A 24,452-nucleotide genomic window follows, 5' to 3' on the forward strand; every position below is an offset into this window, starting at 1 on the left:
CTGCCTGACCTGCTGTGCTTTTCCAGCACCACACTCTCGACTTCAGATACCCCATATTTATTTCTCATTGGTATGTACAAAGCTTTCATCTTATTCATCTCTCTTTTGAAGGTCTCCCATTTTTCTGCCACTGTTTTATTCAACAAAAAGCATTTCCAATTAACCTGCTCCAGTTCAACTTCAGACCCCTAAAATGTTCTTATCTTCATATATTTGTTGGGAGCAGAGCCATGTGTTCACATATCTGTCAGATGTAGCTGTAGCTGTAATCCAAATACTTCAACATTTATCATCAGCTTAATAAGAGTGCGCTTGCTGCTATTAGCCAATTGAAAAGTCTCAGGGCTGAAGTCTCATTGTGATTCCATCAGTCTTGCTTTCACTTAACTGTGGAACTGGTGATACTGTTCATGCAAAACTACCAATATTTGGGTTCAGCTGCTCGTTATGCATCTCTCATGGTTTACGATTTTGTTGACTCAATTCAGAACCACACGTTTTATGTGATTGTCCAAAGTCAAAATGCCCGCTCACATTTCATGGTTCACCTTTGAAGAGAAGTCACTCCATTGCGGTAATGGAGGGCTGACTGCAGGATCTGCACACCAGTATTTGCTAGTGTTTTTAGGAAAAGCAGCAAGTAAACTCAGAAGAAAAGTAATGGGGAAAGAATGATTCATTCACAATCTCATCATTTTGTGCACAGTGTTTATTTCTACATCTTCAACCAAGAAGAAAACACCTTTAATACAAACACCATCACTCATGTTTAATTACAAGGGAATGACTCAAATTCTGTGTTGAAATAATATTACATTCTCAAAGGGTGGTTCTTACCCATAATCCATCTAAGTGTAGAATCTTTTCCATTGACTTCCAATAAATGCAACTGAGCATGGTCCAAGGGAATTCTTTGAAGTATTTATGGATGACTTTGTGTCTAACAACCCCACCTAACTGTTTAGACTTGAACTGTGGGTCACAGCTGGGTTACCGGCAGGTTCTGGCGGTTTAGTACTCAGCAAGGTAAGCTGAAACACAGCGGGAACTGGCACACGCAGGAATCAGAGGCGTCAGGCCATCAGTGGAGCAAGCAAATGTTTTTCCAATGGTACATGTACATACACACATTTTCAAGATTTATTTTTGCACTCGGTTTGAAACCTATGAACTGTGTGTGGCCCATTGCAATCTGCTCCCGGTGACTGTGTTCAATCAATAAAACAAATGTTGTAGGAAATGTTAAGGTTTTTCACTTTGTAACCCAAGTTTGTATTTTTTTTTGCAACTAAATATTTGGTCACACAAGACATCAGGGCTGGAGGTGAAGTATAGCACACATAAATCTCCAAAAGAGTTAACTAGCGTGGAAAGAACATTGATGCCGTGATTAGCCTTGTCTCTAAGTCCTGTAATTTATTTTTAAGCTTCACTTCTGTTAAACATTTGTACTTTGGTTTGAGTGAGGAAGAGATGCACAGCCATGTGTTTCCTGAGTGGTCAGTTTATGACGTTGAAAGAAACAGTGTATTCAAAGCACCCCACTGTTTGCTTCAACAACGTGCCTGGTCGATTTGCCTCAGTGCAACTGAGCTTTGGTCTTGCCTTCAGCAATAGATTTTAACTCTTTAAAGGTTTGATGCAGAGGGTACCACAGTAAGCACATAGTCCTGCATGATGCAGTAATGGCTTGCAACTATCATTCCCCAGTTGTAGTGCACTGAGTTATTTGGCTTATTGCAAAAAGAGACAATCACTGATTTGGGGAATTGAATGAAATAAGGCAAATTAGAGGTAAGTGAGCACTGGCTAATGCCTGGATGTACCACAGTAAATGTAAATCAATGAAAGACTGGATCTTCCCCCTCTGACTTCTTTGCTAACCTACGGCCATACAAGATTGCCCAACAGTAGACAATGTCATTGTCAGGAAATATGAAGAGATAAAATTTATTAAAAATCACTAAAATAGATATCCAAGCTTCTCTGACTTACTAGATCCATAGTCCCTATTTGGAAGTAGCCTCAGAGTTTAAATGTTTCTTACGTTCATAAGTAAACATTTAGTAACCAAAGTCCTCCTGAACCATAGGGCTGCTTGCTCATCAGAGAGAAACAATTGCTGATGGTTTAACCAAATGAAGGGAAGAGGTTGAGAAGGAGATTCCTTCAATAGTAACATCAGCCAGTGTGGGAATTGAATCTATGTTGTTGGCATCAGTCTGCAGAGTAGATCAGCCATCCAGCTAAATGAGCTAACCAGCATTCATGAGTAGTGTCTTATTGGCAGATATATCATAATGTCATTTGGACTACCATTCATACAGACATGCTGACTTCACTCCCCACATGTGTGTGTGTAGTACATCAATCAACTAATGTTCTGAGGAAGGGTCACCGGACCTAAAACGTTAACTCTGACTTCTCTTCACAGATGCTGCCAACCTTCTGAGCTTTTCCAGCAACTTCTGCTTTTGTTTCTGATTTACAGCATCTGAATTTCTTTCAATTTTTATTTAATGACAAAGACTGGTTGGGTAAAATCGGCAAAGGGATATGTGTATCATAAATATATAATCCGCATATCATAAATAGATGAAATAACTAAATTTGGACACTTAGATCTTTACAAGGTTTGCCTCATTGAATTTCTGGTCAAACCAAAGTGGATTCTTTCTTGCAGAATTCAAGATAATTGCATTTCATTGTATCTTCTTATGTTCACTTTGAAACACTTCTTTTGAAAATAGTTGTGACCTTCTCTGAGGTAGTCTTTTGGAATGGAGACTAAATTGTTTCCAGTTTGTTGGGTTATCAGATGGTTGATCAGTCCCATGCATTATCTGGAGACTGCCACATACGGGCAGATGGTCCTTGAAGAGTTGGGTAGATGAGTTCTTCGGGAGAAGTCTGATCACCATGGTATTGTTGAAACACATGTTTTTGTTAAAGTTATTTGGTTTTCACCATAGTTTAAATGTGCAGAACCCATGGAGGGATCCAGGAAAGTCTGGGATCTGCATGAAAATCTATTCAATGCATAAGAATATTTATTGCGACATGCAGTTTTCTAACCCTGGAAATTCATTTTATGATAGTTAATTCAATGTCAATTCAAGTAGAGTAAGTGTAATGAAGATAGAAAAGTAAGATAGGTGCAGAAAAAGAATAAATAGTCAAACAAAAAAATTAATTAATTTGCAGTGTAGACTTTAAAATTCTCCAATGATAATTAAAATGTAAAGGCATGAATCTCCACATTTGTAAATATGAGTTTTCAATGATAGAGCTGTTGTTGCCAGTAATTAATGCTTACCATACCACTGGAAAAAAGGTCGCACAAGGCAAGCTTAACCATTTCTGCCAGGTTTAGGAGCTATGTACTGGGCAAGCACAACAACTTCATACATTTTATTTGTTTTAGTGCTAAATCTCTCAGCAATATATGAGTGGAGCACAATGTTCAGAGGAGCAGGGCATCTTGAGCCACAACTTGTGGATTTTCACCCTCATGCTCATCATTATTTTTCTCATGTAGTAATGAAAAAGATTGCAAATGTTTAAGTGCCACTTCTAGCTTTGGTCACTTTATAATATTTCATCTTCAATACAGTTCTCACAGTCATAAAATAACTTTTGTGCTGATATGACAAAAATTGTGAAGTGGCCCATTCAAATTTCTTACACACAATGCAAAAAAAAAAATTTCAATTGTTTCCTAGATTAAGCCAATCATTGGAATTTATCTTGAACCATCTCTGCACCAAGTGATCTTGGTACCAGACAGTCTTTATGTTGACTGTTGGTGGTCTCTATATCAGATATTCTCAGTATTGGGCATTTCATTTTGGGCTGAGTGGTCTGTATATCAGGTGGTGTACAAATAGGACAGCTGATAGACAATTCTAGTCATAGGCCTAAGTAGCTGTTGTATGTTGTGGTTCAACCATTGGTGGCTGGATAGAATGCTGCCACCAAACATGCTTTCTTTGCCAAGTCTAAATGTCAATCTAATTAGCGGTGGTAACGGATAACTACTATTGATTCTGAATGTGAAGAGGCACTTGTCTTAAAAACAAGATGTAGTATTTTACATAATAACAATAAGTACGAGTTACATTTACTAATTAGGTATAATTTTAAAGACTTTCAGGAGCCAGCGATGATACATCTGTCTGCATTGGGAGGCTAAGCTACTCTTTTTTTCTCTGTTTAAAGAATCATGAGACATCATCAGATTAGGTGAAGCTTAATGCAGTTTCAACATTAACTCCTTCCGAACTATTTCCTTTTGACATGTTTTACCTCTAGCCAAATAATTTCTACCCTAATAGACGTTGCAGATTCTCCTCAGTAATCTTTAATTTTGTATTTTAATGGGAAATAGGCTGAGTAACATCAAGTTTAATTGAGTCGATCTCTTTATGATTTGTGAAAGAAATGCTAAAATACTTGGCAGTTTTCAGTTGTTATAGCTCTTTTGTGAACATTTGCAATTCCATTCTCTCGTCCAAGGGGGCTATAGTTAAAAAAAACATCCCACATCACCTAAGCACAACATAGCCTTTTACCCTTTGCTTTCAACAAGCTGTTTTCCCATTGTAGCTGCTACTGTATTTCAATGGAAGTTTGTAGGATCAGGGCTAAAACTCAAAGGTGCCATATTTCATTCTGTGCATTGCTGGTGATAGATTTGCCAATACAGCAATTCCATCACTGACAATTTGCCAAATACAATATCTTATTTCTCCGGACTTCTTTTTGCAGTGGTGTAGCACGCCAGCCATTCTGCCATTCTGCCCACTGAGCAGGTTATTGCCATGCCTTGCTGCCAACAGGCTGCATGATCCCAACTGTATCTCTGGCCTGATTTTCAGGAGCAGTCGAGAGCGAGGACCAAGGTGCTGCCGGAAGGGTAAATTTCCCTCTTAACAGGACTTACCTCGAGCATTGGCATCCTTCATTTGCATCAGTGCAGGAATGCGGCCAGAGCGAGGAACTGAGTGGGAGCGGTCAAATTGCACTCTGGGAAGGTGAGTGAACCGATATATTTGGGGCAGCAGCTGAACCTGAGACACTGCACGTGCAGTGTCTCCCACCCACCCTCCTCCTCTAACCAAAAAAGGAAGGTAGTTTTTTTTTTGTTGGTGTGATTGGTAAAAATCTTTCTTTCCTTTTTCATTTATAAAAGTTAAGACCAAGTTAAGCTTAAGATTAGAAATGGCAGGGGATCTCAGACCCATCTTGTGCTCCTCTTGCTCAATGTGGGAGGTCAGGGACACAACTGATGTCCTTGACTCCTTCATGTGCAGGAAGTGTGTCTAGTTGTAGCTCTTATTAGACTGCATCATGACTCTGGAACTGCGGATGGACTCACTTTGGAGCATGTGCAATGCCGAGGAGATCATGGATAGCACGTTTAGTGAATTGGTCACACCGCAGATTAGGATTGCTGAGGGAGAAAGGGAATGGGTGACCAAAAGGCAGAGAAAGAGCAGGAAGGCAATGCAAGTGTCCCCTGTGGTCATCTCCCTCCAAAACAGGTATACCGTTTTGGATATGTTGGAGGAGATGACTCAGCAGGGGAAGGCAACAGTAGCCATGTTCATGACACCATAGCTGGCTCTGCTGTGCAGAAGGGTGGGAAAAAGAGTGGTAGGGTTATAGTCATAGGGGATTCAATTGTAAGGGGAGTAGATAGGCAGTTCTGCAGTCGAAAACAAGAGTCCCGAATGGTATGTGGTCTCCCAGATGCATGGGCCAGGGATGTCTCAGATCGGCTGCAGAGCATTCTGAAGGGAGAGGGTGAACAGTCAGTTGTTGTCGTGCATGTAGGTACCAATGATATAAGTTAAAAATGGGATGAGGACCTACACAAAGAATTTAGGGAGTTAGGAACCAAGTTAAAAAGTAGGACCTCAGGGGTAGTAATGTCAGGATTGCTGCCTGTGTCACGTGCTAGTCAGAGTAGAAATGAAAGAATTAGCAAGATAAATGCATGGCACGATAGATGATGCAGGAGGGAGGGATTCAGATTTCTGGGACTTTGGGACCAGTTCTGGGGGAGGTGGGACTATTACAAATTGGACGGTCTACACCTGGGTTGGACTGGAACCAATGTTTGCTAATGCTGTTGGGGAGGGTTTAAACCAATGTGGCAGGGGGGTGGGAACCAAATGAGGAGGTTAGTGGACAGTAAGAAGGTAGTAACTAAAGCCTGTAAGGAACTAGATAATGAAGTCAGTGTGACTAAGGATAAGAGTAGGCAGGGAGCAGATAATGAATGCAATGGGACGGGTGGTCTAAGGTGCATTTGTTTTAATGCAACAAGTGTAGTAGTTAAGGCAGATGAACCTAGGGCTTGGACTAGTACCTGGGAGTATGATGTTATTGCTATTACTGAGATTTGGTTGAGGAAAGGGCATGATTGGCAACTAAGTATCCCAAGATATAAATCCTTCAGACGGGATAGAGAGGGAGGTAAAAGGGGTGGAGGAGTTGCATTACTGGCCAAAGAAAATATCACGGCTGTACTGAAGGAGGGCACTATGGAGGACTCGAGCAGTAAGGTGACATGGGCAGAGCTCAGAAATAGGAAGGGTGCGGTAACAATGTTAAGGCTGTACTACAGGCCTCCCAACAATGAGTATGAGATAGAGGTACAAATATGTCAACAGATTATGGAAAGATATAGGAGCAACAGGGTAGTGGTGATTGAAGATTTTAATTTTCCCAACATTGACAGGGATTCACTTAGTGTTAGACATCTAGATGGAGCTGAATTTGTGAGGAGCATCCAGGAGGGTTTTCTCGAGCAGTATGTAAATAGTCCAACTCAGGAAGGGGCCATATTAGACTTGGTATTGGGGAATCAGCTCGACCAGATTGTTGAAGCTTCAGTAGCGGATTACTTTGCGAATAGTGATCACTATAGAATACTCATGGACAAAGACGAGAACGGTACTGAAGGAAGAGTGCTAAACTGGGGGGAGGCAAACTATACCAAAATTTGGCAGGAGCTGGGGAATATAAATTGGAAACAGTTGTTTGAAGATAAATCCACATTTGATATGTGGGAAGCTTTTAAAGAGAGGTTGATTAGAGTGCACGAGAGACATGTCCCTGGGAAAGTGAGGGATAGAAATGGCAAGATTATGGAACCATGGATGACAATGAAACTGAGACTGAGGAAAAAGGAAGCATAGATAAGGTCAAGGTGACTAAAAACAGGTGAAGCTTTGGAAGAATATTGGGAATGTAGGACCAATCTGAAATGGGGAATTAAGAGGGCTAAAAACAGTTATAAAACATCTTTAGCAAACAGGGTCAACAAAAATCCCAAAGCCTTTCATTCATATAGAAGGAGCAAGAGAGTAACTATGGAGGGGTTGCCCATTCAAGGACAACGGAAGAAAGATAAGAGTGAAGTCAGAGAGAATGGGTGAGATTCTTAATGAGTACTTTGCATCGGTATTCACAGAGGTGACAGACATGACGGATTTTGAGGTTAGGGATAGATGTTTGATTACCATTGGTCAAATCAGCATAAGGAGGGAGGAAGTGTTGGTGTTCAAAAAGGCATTAAGGTGGATGAGTCCCCAGGTCCAGATGGGACCTATCCCAGGTTACTGAGGGAAGCGAGTGAAGAAATAGTTGGGGTCTTACCAGACATCTTTACAGCATCCTTGAACATGGGTGAGGTCCCGGAGACTGGAGAATTGCTAATGTTGTCTCCTTGTTTAAGAAAGGTAGCAGGGATAATTGAGGTAATTGTAGACCAGTGAGCCTGATATCAGTGGTAGGGAAGTTGCTGGAGAAGATACTGAAGGATGGGATCTATTCTCATTCGGAAGAAAATGGGCTTATCAGTGATAAGGAACATGATTTTTGAGGGGAAAGTCATGTCATAACAACTTAATAGAATTCTTTGAGGAAATGACAAAGTTGATTGATGAGGGAATTTCTGTGGATGTCATATACATGGACTTCAGTAAGGTGTTTGATAAGGTTCTCCATGATGTGCTGATGGAGAAAGTGAAGTTGCATGGGTGAAGTTTCAGTAGGGGATTACTTTGGGAATAGTGATCACATTTCCGTACATTTTAGAATACTCATGGACAAAGACGAGAGCGGTCCTGAAGGAAGAGTGCTAAATTGGGGGAAGGCCAACTATACTAAAATTAGGCAGGAGCTGGGGAATATAAATTGGGAACAGCTGTTTGAAGGTAAATCCACATTTGATATGTGTAGTAGCTAGATGGATAGAGAACTGACTGGGCAACAGGAGGCAGAGAGTAGTAATGGAGAACTGAGACCAGTGGTGTTCCACAGTGTTCTGTGCTGGGACCACTGTTGTTTATGATATACATAAATGATCTGGAGGAAGGTATAGGTGGTCTGATTAATAAGTTTTCAGATGACACTAGGATTGGTGGAGTAGCAGATAGTGAAGAGGACTGTCAGAGAATAGATCGATTGGAGAGTTGGGCAGAAAAATGGCTGATGGACTTCAATCTGCGCAAATGTGAGGTGATGCACTTTGGAAGATCTAATTCAAGAGCTAATTATACAGTAAATGGAAAAGTCCTAGGAAAACTCAATGTACAGAGAGATCTGGGTGTTCAGGTCCATTGTAACCTGAAGGTGGCAACACAGCGCAATAGAGTGGCCAAGAAGGCATACGGCATTCTTTCCTTCATCAGACAGGGTATTGAGTACAAGAGTTAGTAGGTCATGTTATTGTTGTATAAGACTTTGGTTCAGCCACATTTGGAATACTGCGTACAGTTCTGGTCACCACGTTACCAAAGGGATGTGGATACTTTTGAGACGGTGCAGAGGAGATTCACCAGGACATTGCCTGGTTAGGAAGGTGCTCGCTATGAGGAGAGGTTGAGTAGGTGAGGATTATTTTCATTTGGAAGGCAGAGATTGAGGGGGGGACCTGACTGAGGTCCACAAAATCATGAGAGGTATAGACACGATGGATGGCAAGAAGCTTTTTTCCCCAAGAGTGGGGGACTCAATTACTAGGGGTAATGAGTTCAAAGTGAGAGAGGAAAGGTTTAAGGGAGATATGTTTGGAAAGTTCTTTATGCAGAGGGTGGTGGGTGTCTGGAACGTATTGCCAGTGGAGGTGGTAGGGGCAGGCACAATAGCATCATTTAAGATATATCTAGACAGATACATGAATGGGCAGGGAGCAGGGGGATACAGATCCTTAGAAAATAAGCGACAGGTTTAGATAGAGGATCTGGATCAGTGCAGGCTTGGAGGGCCGAAGGGCCTGTTCCTGTGCTGTAATTTTCTTTGTTATTTGCTGTTCTTTGTTCTGGCCCTAAGTGACATTGTGACAGACAAGAAAGACCCACGAGGTGTCCTGTTTAATTCAGCTGCCTCACAATGCAACACAAAGAAAGTGAGATTGAATGGATTAGGACTACAATTCTATAACTGTTGAAACAGAAAATATGCCGATCTAACAATATTAATTTTAGAAGAAAAGAAGAATGAGAACTAATTAAAAATAACACTTTCAACTGAAGAAGTGAGGAAACATAGCCAGATTACCAGCAGGTTGCACCAGTGCGCAGTTTGTTATATCTAAAATGGGATGGATTTTGAACTACTCCAGGATCAGGGTTTGAAATGAAAAATGCTTGCAAAGGTGGTTATCCAACTCTGTTTCCATAGTTTGGAGCCATACTCATAAAGAAACCTGGTATCACATGAATTAAGGGTTATGGTGAGTGAGCAGATTAGTGGAGTTGAGTCCATGAAAAGATCAGCCATGATCTTATTGAATGGCGGAGTAGGTTTGACAGGCCAGATGGCCTACTCCTGCTCCTGATTCTTATGTTCTTATGTTCATATGCCATGTCTGGTCAAGAGAAGCAGCACTGTCATTGTGTGCATGGTATCGAAGTTGCAATCCTAATATTAATATCTTGCTCCTCTTTTCAGGTAACACTCATTTGGAACAATCTACTGTTCCCACTTTTTCTTGCAGTAGTGTTAGCCTTTATAACAACTTGCTTATTAGACTCAGTGAACAATAAAGTCAAAAAGTAATGTAACCAAAATATTTCAGTGACATGCAGCAATAGGGAAAACCCACTTCATTATGACTATATGTTAGCAATTTAAAGCCATTTCTTTCATCATTAGGAGTGAAGGAAATAGAGACCAGAGGAATTCAGTGCTTACACATTCCCATGCCAATGAGACTTTTTAAAACTCTGACTGAGATATTAAGAAACATACAAGCTTGCATTGTTGTATCTTTTACAACCTCAGAAGTACTCAAACCCCTTTCAAATCAATTAAAGACCTTTGAAGTGTTTATCCTGTTGTCATGTAGGAAATATGGCAGCTATTTGCAGACAGTGAGGTTTCACAGGCAATCATGAGAAACGTGTTGAGATAACTTGCCTTAACAATGTTGTTTGATTGATAAATATTGGTCAAAAGAAACCATTTTGCTCTTCCAATTATATTATGAGGTCCTTTATAAGTAATTGACATTTCACAAGAAAGGCAGCCTCCCCAACTTTGTTGCACCCCTTTTGAACTGCATTGTGAGTTTCCTATGAGTTATTTATTGCCATATTTATCTAGAAAGATACTGTGAAAAAAGGTTTTGTTGCCACTATACAGTGCATTTTGAGTTCCGAAAAGAGTAAAAGGATATTACTTTTTTGTATTCAAGTGGTTAGAGTATGACTGGGAGCTCTCAAACTTTTGACTGAGATGTGAGAATGCTACTTACTAAGCTACAGCTGGCAAAAGGCTCATCAACCGGTGGAGCTGTCATGACACAAGACCTGTCATAACCCTTGGCAGTTTGCATTCATTTCAGCCAGAGGTGGGGAGTGGATGATCCACCTCAATTTCCTGACATCCTCAGCATCACAGATGCCAATCTTCAGATAATTCAGTTGACTCCAGGTACTGGTTGCTGAAAAGATTACAGGGCCCTGACAACATCCCAGCAATACTGAAGGTATACTCCACAACTAGTTGCACCTCTAGCCAAACTGTTCCATTACAGCTACACCAGTAACATTATTGGCCATGTGGAAAATTGCCCAGAAATGTCCTGTGAACAAAATGCAGGACAAGTCCAACCCAGCCAATTCCTGTCCCATTTAGCTGCTTTGAATCATTAGTGTAAAGTGATAGAAAGTGTTAATGACGGTGCTATCATGTGGCACTTGCTCTATGTTGACCCACTCATTAATGCTCAGCTTGGGTTCCATCACTTCCACTCAGCAACCTTGGATGAAAAGGCTGAACTCCAGTGGTGAGGTGGGAGTGACTGCCCTTGACATCAAAGCAGCTTTGACCCAGTATCACCACCAATGAGGCAGGAAAAGTTAACATCATCGGAAATCAGTGGGAAAAGTTGGAGTCATGCCTCACATAAAGGAAGATATTGTGGCTGTGACTGGCAATCTCAGTGCCAGGAATCTCTGCAGGAATTCCTCAGGTATTATTCTCAGCTCAACCATCTTCAGGTGCTTCATCAATGACCTCTCCATCATAAGGTCAGTGTGAAAAAGTTCACTGATGATAGCACAAAATGAAATGCCAATCTGGCATCTCGGATGCTGAAGCAGCCCATGTCCATATGCAGCAAGAGCTGGACAACATTCAGCCATGGGTTGATAAGAGGCAAATTATATTCACACCACAGAAGTTTCAGGCAATGACCATCTCCAACTGGAGAGAATCTAGCCACTCCTCTTAACATTCAATGGCATTATCATCACTGAGTCCTCCATAAGTAATATTCTTTGGTTACCATTAAGCAAAACTAAATGGCACCATTCATAAAAATAATGTGACTACAAGAGCAAGTAAGAAGCTGGGAATACTGTGGTGAGTAACATATCACCTGATTGCCAATGCTTGTCCATCATCTGCAAGGCACAAATATGATGGTCTATATTCCAGTGCTTGCATGAGTACAATTCCAGAAACAATCAAGAAACTCAACACCCTCCAGGTCAATGCAATCTTTTTGATTGGGATCCTATCCATCACATTTCTCTACCACCAATTCAGTGTGGCAGGCATGTGTACCATTTGCAAGATTTACTGCAGCAACTCACCAAGACTCCTGTTAACAGTACCTTCCAAACCCAGAACTTCGACCACCTTAGAGGATAAGGGCATAAAATGCACCACTGTAGTGAGATGAAATCTACCCTCTTATTAATGAACATTCATGGACTTAATTAAACAGAACTATATACAAGGGAAGATAAGAAAGGACATATTCTGGAACATTGCACACTCAGGCTCCAATTCCTTGCAGTTTGCCATAAGTATGGCATAGCTCCATCTGTGCATGCTCTCAGTTGTTATTTATAGTCATAGAGTCATATTGCATGGAAACAGACCCTTCTGTACAACCAGTCCATAACAACCATAACCCCAAACTAAACTAGTCTTGCCTACCTCCACTTGGCCCATATCCTTTTCGAGGGTAGAAGTATTGTATTCCACAACCAATACGTGCAGGTCCCCCTCCAAACCACTCATCATCCTTCCTTGAATTATAATGACACTCCTACACTGTTGCTGAATCAAAATCCCAAAGCTCAGTTCCAAATAGCACTGTGATGGGCCATATACCAAAAGGACTGTACCAGTGAAGGAAGCAACTTACCACCACCTTCTCAAAGCTCAATTAGGAACAAATGATGCCTCTGGCCTTTGAAAGAATTAAAACAACTTAGGAAACAATAGGTACCATTTATTATCACTGACATGTTTCTGTGAGACTGTGACACGAACAATATACCCTTGGAATACTATTTGTTTTGAATTGTAGATAAATACAGAGTAAGATGGGGCAATAAATTATTTTACTTTGATCCTTTACAAATTGTGGTGCAATGTAGAGATGACCTGTTTATTAGTTAGAACAATGAAGTGTTGTTCCCTGTGTTTGAATAATCCAACATTCGAACATTGACTACATTTCAAAAGTATTTCATAGGCTAAAAGCAGGAAAAACATAATTAATGGAACTCCTTTTACAATGTCCAAAACACATGATAGCTCAGGATGCATTTTTGAAGAGTACACACAATGCAGTGAAATGCAGAGTTTATTTCATACAGCAAGATTTCATAAAAGGTAATATAGATAATGACTGGATAATCACTAGCCACCTGAGGAAGGAGCAGGTGCTCCGAAAGCGTGCTGTTTCAAACAAACCTGTTGGAATATAACCCGGTGTCGTGTGATTTCTGACATAGTCCACCCCAGTCCAACATCGGCACTCCCACATAATGGATAATCTGTTTTTGAGATATTGATTGAGGGGTTAATGTTGGTAAAGTACCCAGGACAATTCCCCTGTCATTCTTCAAATGAGTATAGTGGAACCTTTTACATTGAATGATTTGGAGGAGCCGGTGTTAGACTGGGGTGTACAAAGTTAAAAATCACACAACACCAAGTTATAGTCCAACAGGATTATTTGGAAGCACTAGCTTTTGGAGTGCTGCTCCTTCATCAGGCTGTTGTGGACTATAAGATTGTAAGACACAGAGTTTATAGCAAAGGTTTACAGTGTGATGCAACTAATATTATATATTGAAAAAGACCTGGATTGTTTGTTATGTTTTTCATCTTTTAGAATGACCATGTTGCTTTCAGTTCTCTCATATGTAAATCTCAGAACTTTTTTTACAAGTTACATTCTCAAGTGAACTTTAACAATAGGTTAAAAATCATACATCACCAGGTTATAGTCCAACAGGTTTAATTGGATGCACACTAGCTTTCGGAGCGACACTCCTTCATCAGGTGGTAGTGGAGGGCTCAATCCTAACACACAGAATTTATAGCAAAAACTCCACTACCACCTGATGAAGGAGTGTCGCTCCGAAAGCTAGTGTGCTTCCAATTAAACTGGTTGGACTATAACCTGGTGTTGTGTGGTTTTTAACTTTGTACACCCCAGTCCAACACCGGCATCTCCAAATCAATTTTAACAATAGGTGCCACATCAGCTTAGATAATGCATTGAAGGTGTGGGGTGCCCTGTGTGAGGCTGTCTATGCCCTAATATTCAGATTGATTCTATTTCTAAAAAAGGGATTTACAGAATCTTACATGGATTCATGCAGTTTTTGAGCAAAATAAAATGTAATTCTGCAAGTACAAATTCACCCCACAAACTTATATATGTATGTGTGTGTTTGCGTGTGTGTGTGGAGTAGGGGAGGCAGTGTTTATGAGTGGCTGTGAGAGAGTAAAGGAGTATACATCTGTCAGACAGTGCATGCGTGGGTGTGAGTGTGGGTGCATATGTGTGAGCATATGAGAGAGATCTTGTGTATGAGAGAGAGTCTACATGAGTGTGTGTGTGTGTAGTGCTGTGGGGTCACCTGTAGTGTGACATGAACCCAGTTGACGCCATCCCCATGGGTACCGAACTTGGCTGTCAGCCTCTGCTCAGCTACTTTGCATTCAGCATTCTGCTGAAAGTACAGACAGGTCCAGAGATTCATGTGAAAAACAGAGCCTTCAACGTTGCTCTCTGAGTATGGCACTGGAGTGTTAGCTGGGATTTGTGCTTAAGTCATTGCAATGGGATTCAAGTTAGCAGCCTCAGGTAAGAGTGTTATCAACAGCTAACATTGCTCCACAATGTCCTGAGTTTGTGAAAAAAACACGATTGTAAATCAAGCCTCTTTTATGTTTTGTTGTAAAATCAAGATAAATTATTAAAAAGGGGAAAATCTTGCAGATGTACATCATGTTATCACATCATTTAGAACTACCTCAGTTGCTCTGAAGTATTCATTATACCAGCAAGTGTACATATGCACATCTAGTAGAGTTCATTTTCTAGTATTTTTGGCTGGTCAATCTAACGACAAGAACCAAATGCACTAAATCTAGAAAGCTGTAGTACATAAGGGAGGCAGTGATAGTTGCTAAGCTAACCTCAATGTGAATTAAGTAACATCACCATGTGTTTAGAGAAAAATTAGTAAATCTCTTGGACAGACAGAAGAAACACAATATTAAGTATTTGATAGACTTAAGCCTTATTTCTAAACAGCCATTGTAAAAAAAAGTATTGTTAATATATGTATTTATTCAAGTGGAGGCAGTATTATCCTTGTCTGGCTATCCTATGCTGTCTCTGACCCTTACTGTTTTATCAGTGTGTGTTAATATGCCTGACATAGGCACCCCAAAGAGAAGATCCTGATCATTTCCCTGCATATCAGTATTTACACCGCCTGAGAGTATGGTGTGACAGACCATTAAAATCAATTTTACAGAGCAAGTGGAAGATCGGCTTCTTCACAATTATTTGACACCAGCCCTGTACTGACGACAGCTCCGGGCCTGAGCTGTCCTTTGATGTAGTGTTACCAGTGAAAAGAGCTACAAGGAGCTCCAGCTGGGCTATCTTTGAAGGCCTGCTGGGGGGAAGCAGGGTTTAATATTGACTTCTTGATAAAACAGTTGCTCTGTATTGCTATTAATCAACCAATTAGGGGCTAATTATTAGTGTGGAGTGCCTGGGCTACTGGCAGCCAAAAGCTGTCATGGTGATGGGTGACATTCCTTGCAAAACAATGGCTGGCGTTTTTTTATATATCAATTTGTTGTAAGCTGTGTCTGTTTTACTCAAAGACTGTCAGTTCTCTTTCAGTGAACTTATTGTCCAGATCAAAGCGAGGGCAGGGCTGATTGCAGACTGAGTGGGCCCAGTTCTGACAATCACTGTTTATGTGAAGATACAGTTGAATATTAGTGCTGACTGAGCTAATTGGCAATTAACCCTTTAAGTACTGATACCCTATTCCAGCATTCGCTGTCACGTAACAACTCCTGGTGGTGCTAACTTTCCATGGCTTATAGTTTCAAAATGTTGATGGTGATGACACATTTTGCACTGCTCATACCTTCTGAAGGGTAAAAAGGGAAACTTCATTTTCTTTTATAATTTCCACCACATTAGCTGCATTATTCTTACACATCAGGTTCCTTTCTTGATTTGTTTTGCTTCATGTTCTACAAATTGCTCTTACTTCTCTTGACCTTTCCCTTCTCTCTCTGAATCATGACTATGTATTTGGACAAGGGAAGATTCTGCCTGACCAACTTCCATTTTGAATGTGGAAAACTTTCTATGATCCTTCTATTGGAATGTTGTAACAAGTTTCCACACCAAATATTTCTCACCAAGCCTGTTAGTTCAGGAAATGTTCTGCCTCAAAATGATTTGTTGGTGATAGTGGTTCTGAAAGGGTTAATGTTGTAGACTGCATCAAACTCTACCTAATCTAATGATATCATTAAGATTGGGTGATTTCAGTAACACTGTCATATGAGGACTCTTGGTCTGCACTCAGTGAAGTTTGGAAGGAAAAAGGTAAATCTGATTAAATCTTACTAATTACTGAGAGGCCTGGATAGAGTGGACATGGAGAAGATATTTCTACCAGTACGCGAGATTAGAACCCAAGGCCACAATCTCAGAAACAAGGAATGATCTTTTTGAACTGAGATGAGGAGGAATTTCTTCAACCAGCTGGTGATGCATCTGTGCTAATCATTACTGCAGAGGGCTGTGGAGGTCAAGTCATTGACTGTATTTAAGATGAGATGGATAGGTTCTTGATTGGTGAGGAGATCAAGGGTTATGGGGAAAAGGCAAAAGAATGGGGTTTGAAATACATATCAGCAGTATTTGAATGGCGAGCAGACTTGATGGACCAAATGGCCCCATTTTGTTCCTATACCTTTTGGTCTACCCTGCTTAATACAAAAGCCTCCTCTCATTCAAATGTCTTAGTGGTTTTCCCCTATCACTGTAAACCCAGTGAATCCTGGGACCCAGTCCAGGAAGAAAGATTATACCTATGAACTACCTCAACCACAAGCTGGTGGTATTTGACATCTTGGAATGTTTAATATCACTCATTCTAATTCTTGCTCATCTCATTCAAAAATACACTATTTCTGGATCATCTAACTGACTTTGCCTATATCTTTAGGGGATTGGAGTAGCTGAGGGCAGGTAACAGGCCATTACCAAAGGAGATCTCGAAGCCTGCCATCGTGAATCCCTTGGACAGCTGCAAGGTTTCACTGGTTGGACTCCCTGTTGATTGAATGCCCTTAGAGTCAGAAAATCCCTTAAATTGGACAGTTGATTGGGTTAATTGTACTCCCAGCAGGTGATGTGTCTGCTAACCTGGCCACAGCTGGTAACAATGGTGTGTCAGCAGAAGGACATTGGGCACCCCAACATTCCATTTTGCCTCTTAACCCCAAAGAAAAGCAAAGAACCGAAGATGCTGGAAATCAGAAACAAAAATTGAATTGCTGGAAAGCCTCAGCAGGTCTGTCAGCATCTGTGGAGAGAAAACAGTTAGTGTTCAGGTCCACTGACCCTTCTTCAGAACTGATTGTAGCCAGGAAAAAGTTGGTATATATGATGAAGATGGGGGGAGGTGGGGTGGGGCTGGAGAGAAGGAGTAAACAATGGGTGGAGAAGGATCTTAGAGACAGAAAAGGAACAGTTAGGCAGACTAATGAATGGATAAAAATCAGCCTTGGAGATAGAATAGTTGCTCATTGACTGTTTCTGATAGTAGCCCCTTGTGATGACAGGCCTGGTTTATGGGATTGGAGTAAGGACATGGGAGATGGTGCTCAGGCCCTAAAATTATTGAACACAATAATGAGTTCTGCAAGTAGGGTTCCCAAGTGGAAAATGAGATACAGTTCTTCCAACTTGCACTGAACTTCACTAGAACACCGCAGCAAGCCTGAAGCAGAGGTATTGACCAGAGATCTTGGCAGTGTGTTAACGTGGCAGGCAATTGGAAGCTCAGGATCATTTTGGTGAATAGAACACAGGTATTCTGAAAAGCAGTCACCCAGTCTGAGTTTTGTTTCACCAGTGGAATGCAGATCATATTGTGAGCAACAAATACGTAGATTAGCTTGACTGGAGTGCAGGTAAATCACTGCTTCACCTGGAAGATGTGTCTGGGGCCTTGGATAGTGAGGAGTGAGGAAATAAGTCTGTGATTGCAAGAGGAGGTGCCGTGGGAGATGTTGGGAGTGGAATAGGAGTGGACCTGGGTTTCCCAGGTCTCTGCAGAAATCTGACAAGAATGGAGAGGACCTCATTCAATCCTGTATTCACTCCTCACAATATGGTCTGCTGTACACTTGGGAGAAAGAAATGCACACTGGATGACCATGTTCAGTGTGCAAATATGGCCCTGACCTTGCTGCTGGAAGTTGTCAATGGTATGGCCATCTTCCTTGCCCACGTCTGTCCAGAAGGTTTTGATCAGAGTCGAGGAGCTTACCAATTTGGTTAGCGGCTAGTGGATTCTTCTTTGGAGAAATCGCATGCATGCCTTTTGCTGTAGCATCTCACAACACTAGCCGGCACCTGAACCAGGATTGATTCAATCTAGACACAGCTGGCTATGGTGGAATTTAGTGGAAAGGCAGGAACTTTGAAACTTCTGCTTCAAATCACAATTAACCCAATCATTGTCATCTCGAAGCCAGTATGGTGTCTGCTGGCTTCATCTAATCTGAAGATGAGTCATACAAACTAAGATCTAGATGCTTAAGTCTTATCCTGGGTATTTTCAAAAGCAAAACTCTCAAGATAACTATTTTATTTAGAGGTAAATGCAAGCATGAGTTGTATAACATCTTGGAGGTGTTTACCACTAACATTTAAGGATATTCAAAAATTTAATAACACTTTCTAGGCTGGCTTATTGGGTACCTCAGCCCTAGTTATTGTTGAATGATGTAGCATAGTTGACTAAAATTGCTCAAGTGCCCAACACATCGTATCTTTGCTCACTAATGCTTTCCTCTCCTCTCAATGAGACAAACCAGGGCAGGACCTGAACATATTTGATTTATTTATTGTCACGTCTATTTTATTACAAAATACAATGAAAAGCGATGTATAGTGTCACCACCCTCCAGCGCCATCTTAAAACACAGAAAAACAAACCAAGAACATCGGATATAAAGGCAGAAAATTACGAATTAAAGAAGTAGTGTTCACCTCTCCAGTCCTTCTTGTTAAGTGCTTAGCAAAGGACCATGAGTCTGGTGACAAGCCATGAGGTACTGCATTGGCCCAAACACCACTCCACCACTGTGGGTTCTCCTGCTCCTCAGATGCTGCCTGACCTGCAGTGCTTTTCTAGTGCCACACTTTTTCGACTCTGATCTCCAGCATCTGCTGTCCTCACTTTTTCGCACTCTACTCTGTGCTGGGCCCACTCGAGTCTGTGATGGACCCACTTGAGTTGTGCTAGGCCCACTCATATCTGTGCTGAGCCCACTTGAGTCCATACTAGGCCCACTCAAGTCTGCGCTGGGCTCACTTGCAATGTCATCGCCATATCCGAGCTCTTCCTAAAAGGCAAATACCTGAAAAGAAATAAAAATGGGAAAAAAGGAAAAAACAACAAAGAAACAAAGAGAAAAGCATGTGGAGCAGGCGAGTTCTGGGTTCAGGGACTCTACTCTGCCACCATCTAGTCAGGCCCTGGGGAGTGCTGTTGAACAGTGAGGGGTGCAGATACACAGTTCTTCAAAAGTGGCGTCACAGACAGACTGGCAAGAAAAGCAAATAAAAACCTAAAGAATTACTGAAGCTGTAAATCAGAGCCAAAACTAGAAAGTTCTGGAAACGTTCAGCAGGTCTGGCAGCATCTGTGGATAGAAATCATAGTTAATGTTTTGGGTTGACTGACCCTTCCTCAGAATTGTGGCAAAGTCGGTATTTGGCACATTTGCCTTCATTGGTAAGAACATTGAATACAGGAGTTGGGACATTGTGTTGTGGCTGTACAAGATATTGGCTGAGTACAGGGTGCAAATCTGGTCATACCGCTACAGGAAGGATACTATTAAACTGGAAAGAAGATTTACAAGGATGTTATTGAGAATGGAGGGCTTGAATTAGGCCGAGAGACTGGATAGGCTAGGATATTTTTTTCCCTGGAGCAGAAGAGGCTGAGGCGTGACCTTATAGAGATTTTTAAAATCATGAGGGGCATGGATAAGGTGAATAGAAAAAGTCTTTTCCCCAGGTTAGGGGAGTCCAAACTATAGTCCAAGTATAGCCACTCAATATTTACTTTGGGCCTGCTTCTTTTCCTCATCTGTATGTTTCCCCTTAGCACTGTCATTTGAATACATTGGATCATAAGCAATGCATACTGACAACACTGAGCTCCGCCTTTCCATCACCTACCTTGACCTCATCATTACCTCTGTGTTACCAGAGTGCTTATTTTAATTTGATTCCGTTAAACATTGGGAATATCAAACCTATCTGCCATGGCACCACAACAAATGATGAAATTTTGTCACAGTTTTTTAAAAATTCATGGATTGAGGGCATCGCTAGCTAGGCCTACATTTATTGCCCATTCCTAATTGTCCAGAGAGAAGTTAAGAGTCAACCACATTGTTTTGGGTTTGGAATCGCATGTAACTCAGAACTGGTAATGATGGCAGATTTCCAGGTAAGGCTGTTAGTAAACCAGGTGGGTTTTTCCCCAACAATCAACAATGGCTTCACAGCCATCAATTGATTTGTAATTCCAGATTTTTATTGAATTTAAATTCCAACATCTTCCATGATAGGATTTGAACCTGTGTCCCAGAATATTATCTGGGTCTCTAGATTTACAGTCTAGCAATAATCCCACTTGGCTACTGCCTCCCCTGGTTTTTATTTTTAACAAATTGCATCCCTCTTGCCAAGCAGTCTGTCCAGGTGAATTTGTTCACCTTTATCTTCAGCAACCAATTTGACCCTGAATTGAATTTCCAACCCCACATCTGCTTTATTACAAAAATGTATTATGTCCACCTTTGTAGCATCTGCTGCCTTCTCTCCTACCTCTGCTTATGTTTTATTAAATTTGACATTCATCTTTGCATTTGTCACTAACACACTGCTCTATTCCAGTGTTCTCCCGATGGGCTTTCATTTTCCATGCTCCATAGGTTTGGAATCATTCAAAAATCTATTGGCCATACCTTTTTTGCCCCCAACTGTTATTGCTGACCTGTATTGGCACCAATATCCTGAACAGCTCCATGTTTGCTTTTCTGCGAATCCTTTTGTGGGCTTGTTCCAGGTTCAAAATTCCTGCTAATACTTTAGAATTCTATGTTCCTCATCTCTGGCCTCTTGTGAATCCCCTACTCCACTGCTTAACCATCAGTTTCTGTGCCTCCAAGCATTGCCACCTGAAATTCCCATTTTAAGTTCCTCTGTTTCTCTGCTGCTTTTTCCACCTTGCAAGCAAGATCTGTCACCAAACATTTCCTCATTCTTCTCATATCTGTCACGTTAGCTCATTGCCTGTTTAAATCTGAATCTAAATTTGCACATCTTGGAATACTTATTGTCTATTAATGGTACCATATTAGTCAAGGTTTTTGGAGATAGACCAGATGGGAGCTGATGGGAGAATGGGAGAGCTTCATCATGATGGCTTTAATTAAGATTTAAGTTCAATTTTCACTTGCGAGGATTATTTCCTTTAAAGAAGATTGACTCTTGAGTAAAACCTAGGATGACTTTGTTCCAGCAGATATTTAGTTCAGGAGAGCTGCTGGGATCTGAAGTGAATCAATTATCATCATCTTCAGCCAACGGGCTATCTAACTCTGCGCCGGTTGAAACAAGTCCTACAGCAAGTCTTGTGGTCATAGCAGTTTATACAAGTTGTCTTTTGCTGTTAAAGGCACTGACAGTTTAGATATAACATCTTAAAACAGCACCCTCCAGTGTAAAGTAAAAAAATTGCCTCTGCCTGAATATGAAAAAATGTGATAGCTGGAAGCCTGCAAAGAGTTTGAGGGCAAAATGCTTTTGCTAGGGGTCTATTCCTTTCAGAGGTGCTCATTTGTCAAGTAGACAGGAAAGGCGAATGTGGTGATGAATTTCTGAAGCTGCCCTGGAAGGGGTGCAGCACTTGTGCCTAGTCCAGAGTAAGTGCCAGCAAAGGGCAGAGATTGATGGGCCGAAAAATGCCTCTGCCATATTTTCCCTGAAGTACTCAAATGAGTGTCAGAACCCAGGAGCCATTAACAATGGCTCTGTATCTTTTTGGTGAATTTGAGTAGGGTAGGTAGCAAAGTCTTAGTGATATGGGGAAAAGAGTACAAAGAGTATTGAGGATTAATTTTGTGACTGGAATCCTGTATATCCTGTATCATACTGCAGGGTTTGTTGCTAGGTCACTTATTGTATGTAATCTACATTAATGACTTAGATGTGAATGAAGAAGTTTTATAACCACAGTCACATATGGCACAAAAAAAAGCGGTGCTGTAAATAGTGAGGGGGAAAGCTTTAGATGACAGGAAGATCTCGACAGGCTGCTCAGATGGGCAGAACAATGGCAGCTGCAGTTTAATTCCGAAAGCTGTAAAGTGCTGTATTTGGAAGTACTAACAAGGCAAGAGCGCACATGATGAATGATAAAACTCTGTCTAGTAATGAAGATCTGCAGGACTTTGGTATGTATGTGTATTTATCGATCCTTGAATACATCAGCACGGATGGCAAAGAAAAGCATATGGAATACTCACCATTATTAGTCAACACATTGAATTCAAAAGTAAGGGGATTATGACAGAGCTGTATATGATATTTGTAGGATATTTTTATTGGATATGTATAGGCCGCAGCAGGAGTTACAAGCACAGTTTTGGTTATCACGCTATAGGAAGGACATGATTGCCTTGGAGAGAGTGCTGAGAATATTCAACGAAATGTTGCCTGTGCTGGAGAGAATCAGCTCTGAACAGAGATGGCATAGGCTGGGGTTGTTTTCTTTGGAGTAGAGCAGGCTTGGGAAGAACCTGATTGAAACCACAGACTTATAAGGGTCATAGACTTTTCACCTTAATAGAGGGGTCAGTTATGTGGGGGCATCGACTTAGGGTAAGAGGCAGAAGGTTCTGAAAGGATTTAAGGAGATTATTTATCGCCCACGCAGTGTCAGGAGCTCCTTGCCTGAAGGGTTAATAGAGGAGAGAACCATTGCAACATTTAAGGTGTATTTAGATGAACATTTGATACACCTTAGCAGCAAGGCTATGGGCCAAGTGCCTGGAAATGGAATTAAGAGTTGATAAGGGCTTGATGATTTGTATGGACATGATGAGCCAAAGATCCTCTTTCTGTGCTCTAATACACTATGACATGGAAGCCTGAAAAGGTAAGAATAGCTTTTTATTTACAGCCTCTGCAGAGATTTTAGAGTGTCATAGCATCGAGGCTGTGGTAGTCCGAAGATTTTGAAGTCTGTTGTTGTATGGGCATGCCAGCTCACTCTGTATGAATTGCTATTCACAGTGAATGTTGCAGCCATCATCCCATTTAAATGTAGGAAATTGGAACCTGCTTGCTCTAATTCAGTAGAGGAAAATTACTTCACAAACTAGCTAGAAGACTCTCATTATGAACAGGATGCAGTGTGTCGCACATTAGCAACTAGTTACAGCTATTACAGAAGCTTTAAGGAAGACTCAGTCCTTTGAGATCCTAATCTATTCTGCCCACAAATCCATCTGACAGTATCATTGTGGACAATGTTTATGGCATTGTATTAAGTCTTTAACACCCTTATTTATACAGTGGTTGGACACATCTCAGCATGTTTCACCATCCACATGAGCACCTCTCATATAGCAGACTTGCACATTGGTTGTGCTAAACCAGTTGAAATCATTTAAATCATCAAATACAGACATATTCAGATTCATTCTAGTTGGATTACGCTGTGGGAGTACTCAGATAAAAGTGTAATGAGATCTCATCTCAAAACATATGGAGATAAAAACAGTGATTCTGGTGAGAGGAGTTTCTTCAATAAATAAAGTTGCTTCAATTGGATTCACAGAATTAGAACTCTGAATGACCCATAATGTCTAGTCCACATCTGATTGGAGGAATAAAACATTGAACTGCGATGCTGGAAATCTGAAACAAAAATAGAAATGGCTGGAGAAACTCAGCAGCAGAGTTAACGTTTCAAGTTCAGTGACGGCTTCTTCAGGTGGAATACAGAATATAGAAAATCCTTTTATTGTCACATGTACTCCAATGCAGGGGTACAATGGAAAGATTTTTCAATGTTTGCCTTCTTATGGCGACAACTTAGGTAGACAGAGGAATAAAAGTAATTGCATTACTTTATAGAGTTGAAAAATAAGTTAAAAATAGGACATCATTAAAGATAGGACATTACAGTGAGGTAGGAAATGTCAAATAGACATTACAGTGTAGCAGAGTCGAGAGTGTAGTGCTCGAAAAGCACAGCCGGTCAGGCAGCATCTGTAGAGCAGAAGAGTTGATGTTTCGATCATAAGCCCTTCTTCGGGAATGAAGG

The 24,452-nt window shown here is 41.0% G+C and overlaps 1 long non-coding RNA gene across 3 annotated transcripts in view; it reads left to right on the plus strand.

The window, feature by feature from the left end:
• Positions 1 to 24,452, plus strand: part of LOC122561930 (uncharacterized) — a 259,730-nt gene that overhangs the window by 106,325 nt on the left and 128,953 nt on the right. For 2 of the 3 annotated variants that reach the window (XR_015761465.1, XR_015761464.1), the window contains exon 1: positions 14,534 to 14,632. The exons of the other annotated variant lie outside the window; for it this stretch is intronic. This is a non-coding gene — a long non-coding RNA (uncharacterized LOC122561930). Of the gene's footprint in view, positions 1 to 14,533; positions 14,633 to 24,452 lie in introns of those variants that run through there. 3 annotated transcript variants of the gene reach the window in all.

The sequence above is a fragment of the Chiloscyllium plagiosum genome, unplaced genomic scaffold (assembly GCF_037043375.1).
Source record: "Chiloscyllium plagiosum isolate Xiang-an unplaced genomic scaffold, Cpla_swu_hap1 HiC_scaffold_25, whole genome shotgun sequence".
NCBI classification, from domain to species: Eukaryota; Metazoa; Chordata; class Chondrichthyes; order Orectolobiformes; family Hemiscylliidae; genus Chiloscyllium; species Chiloscyllium plagiosum.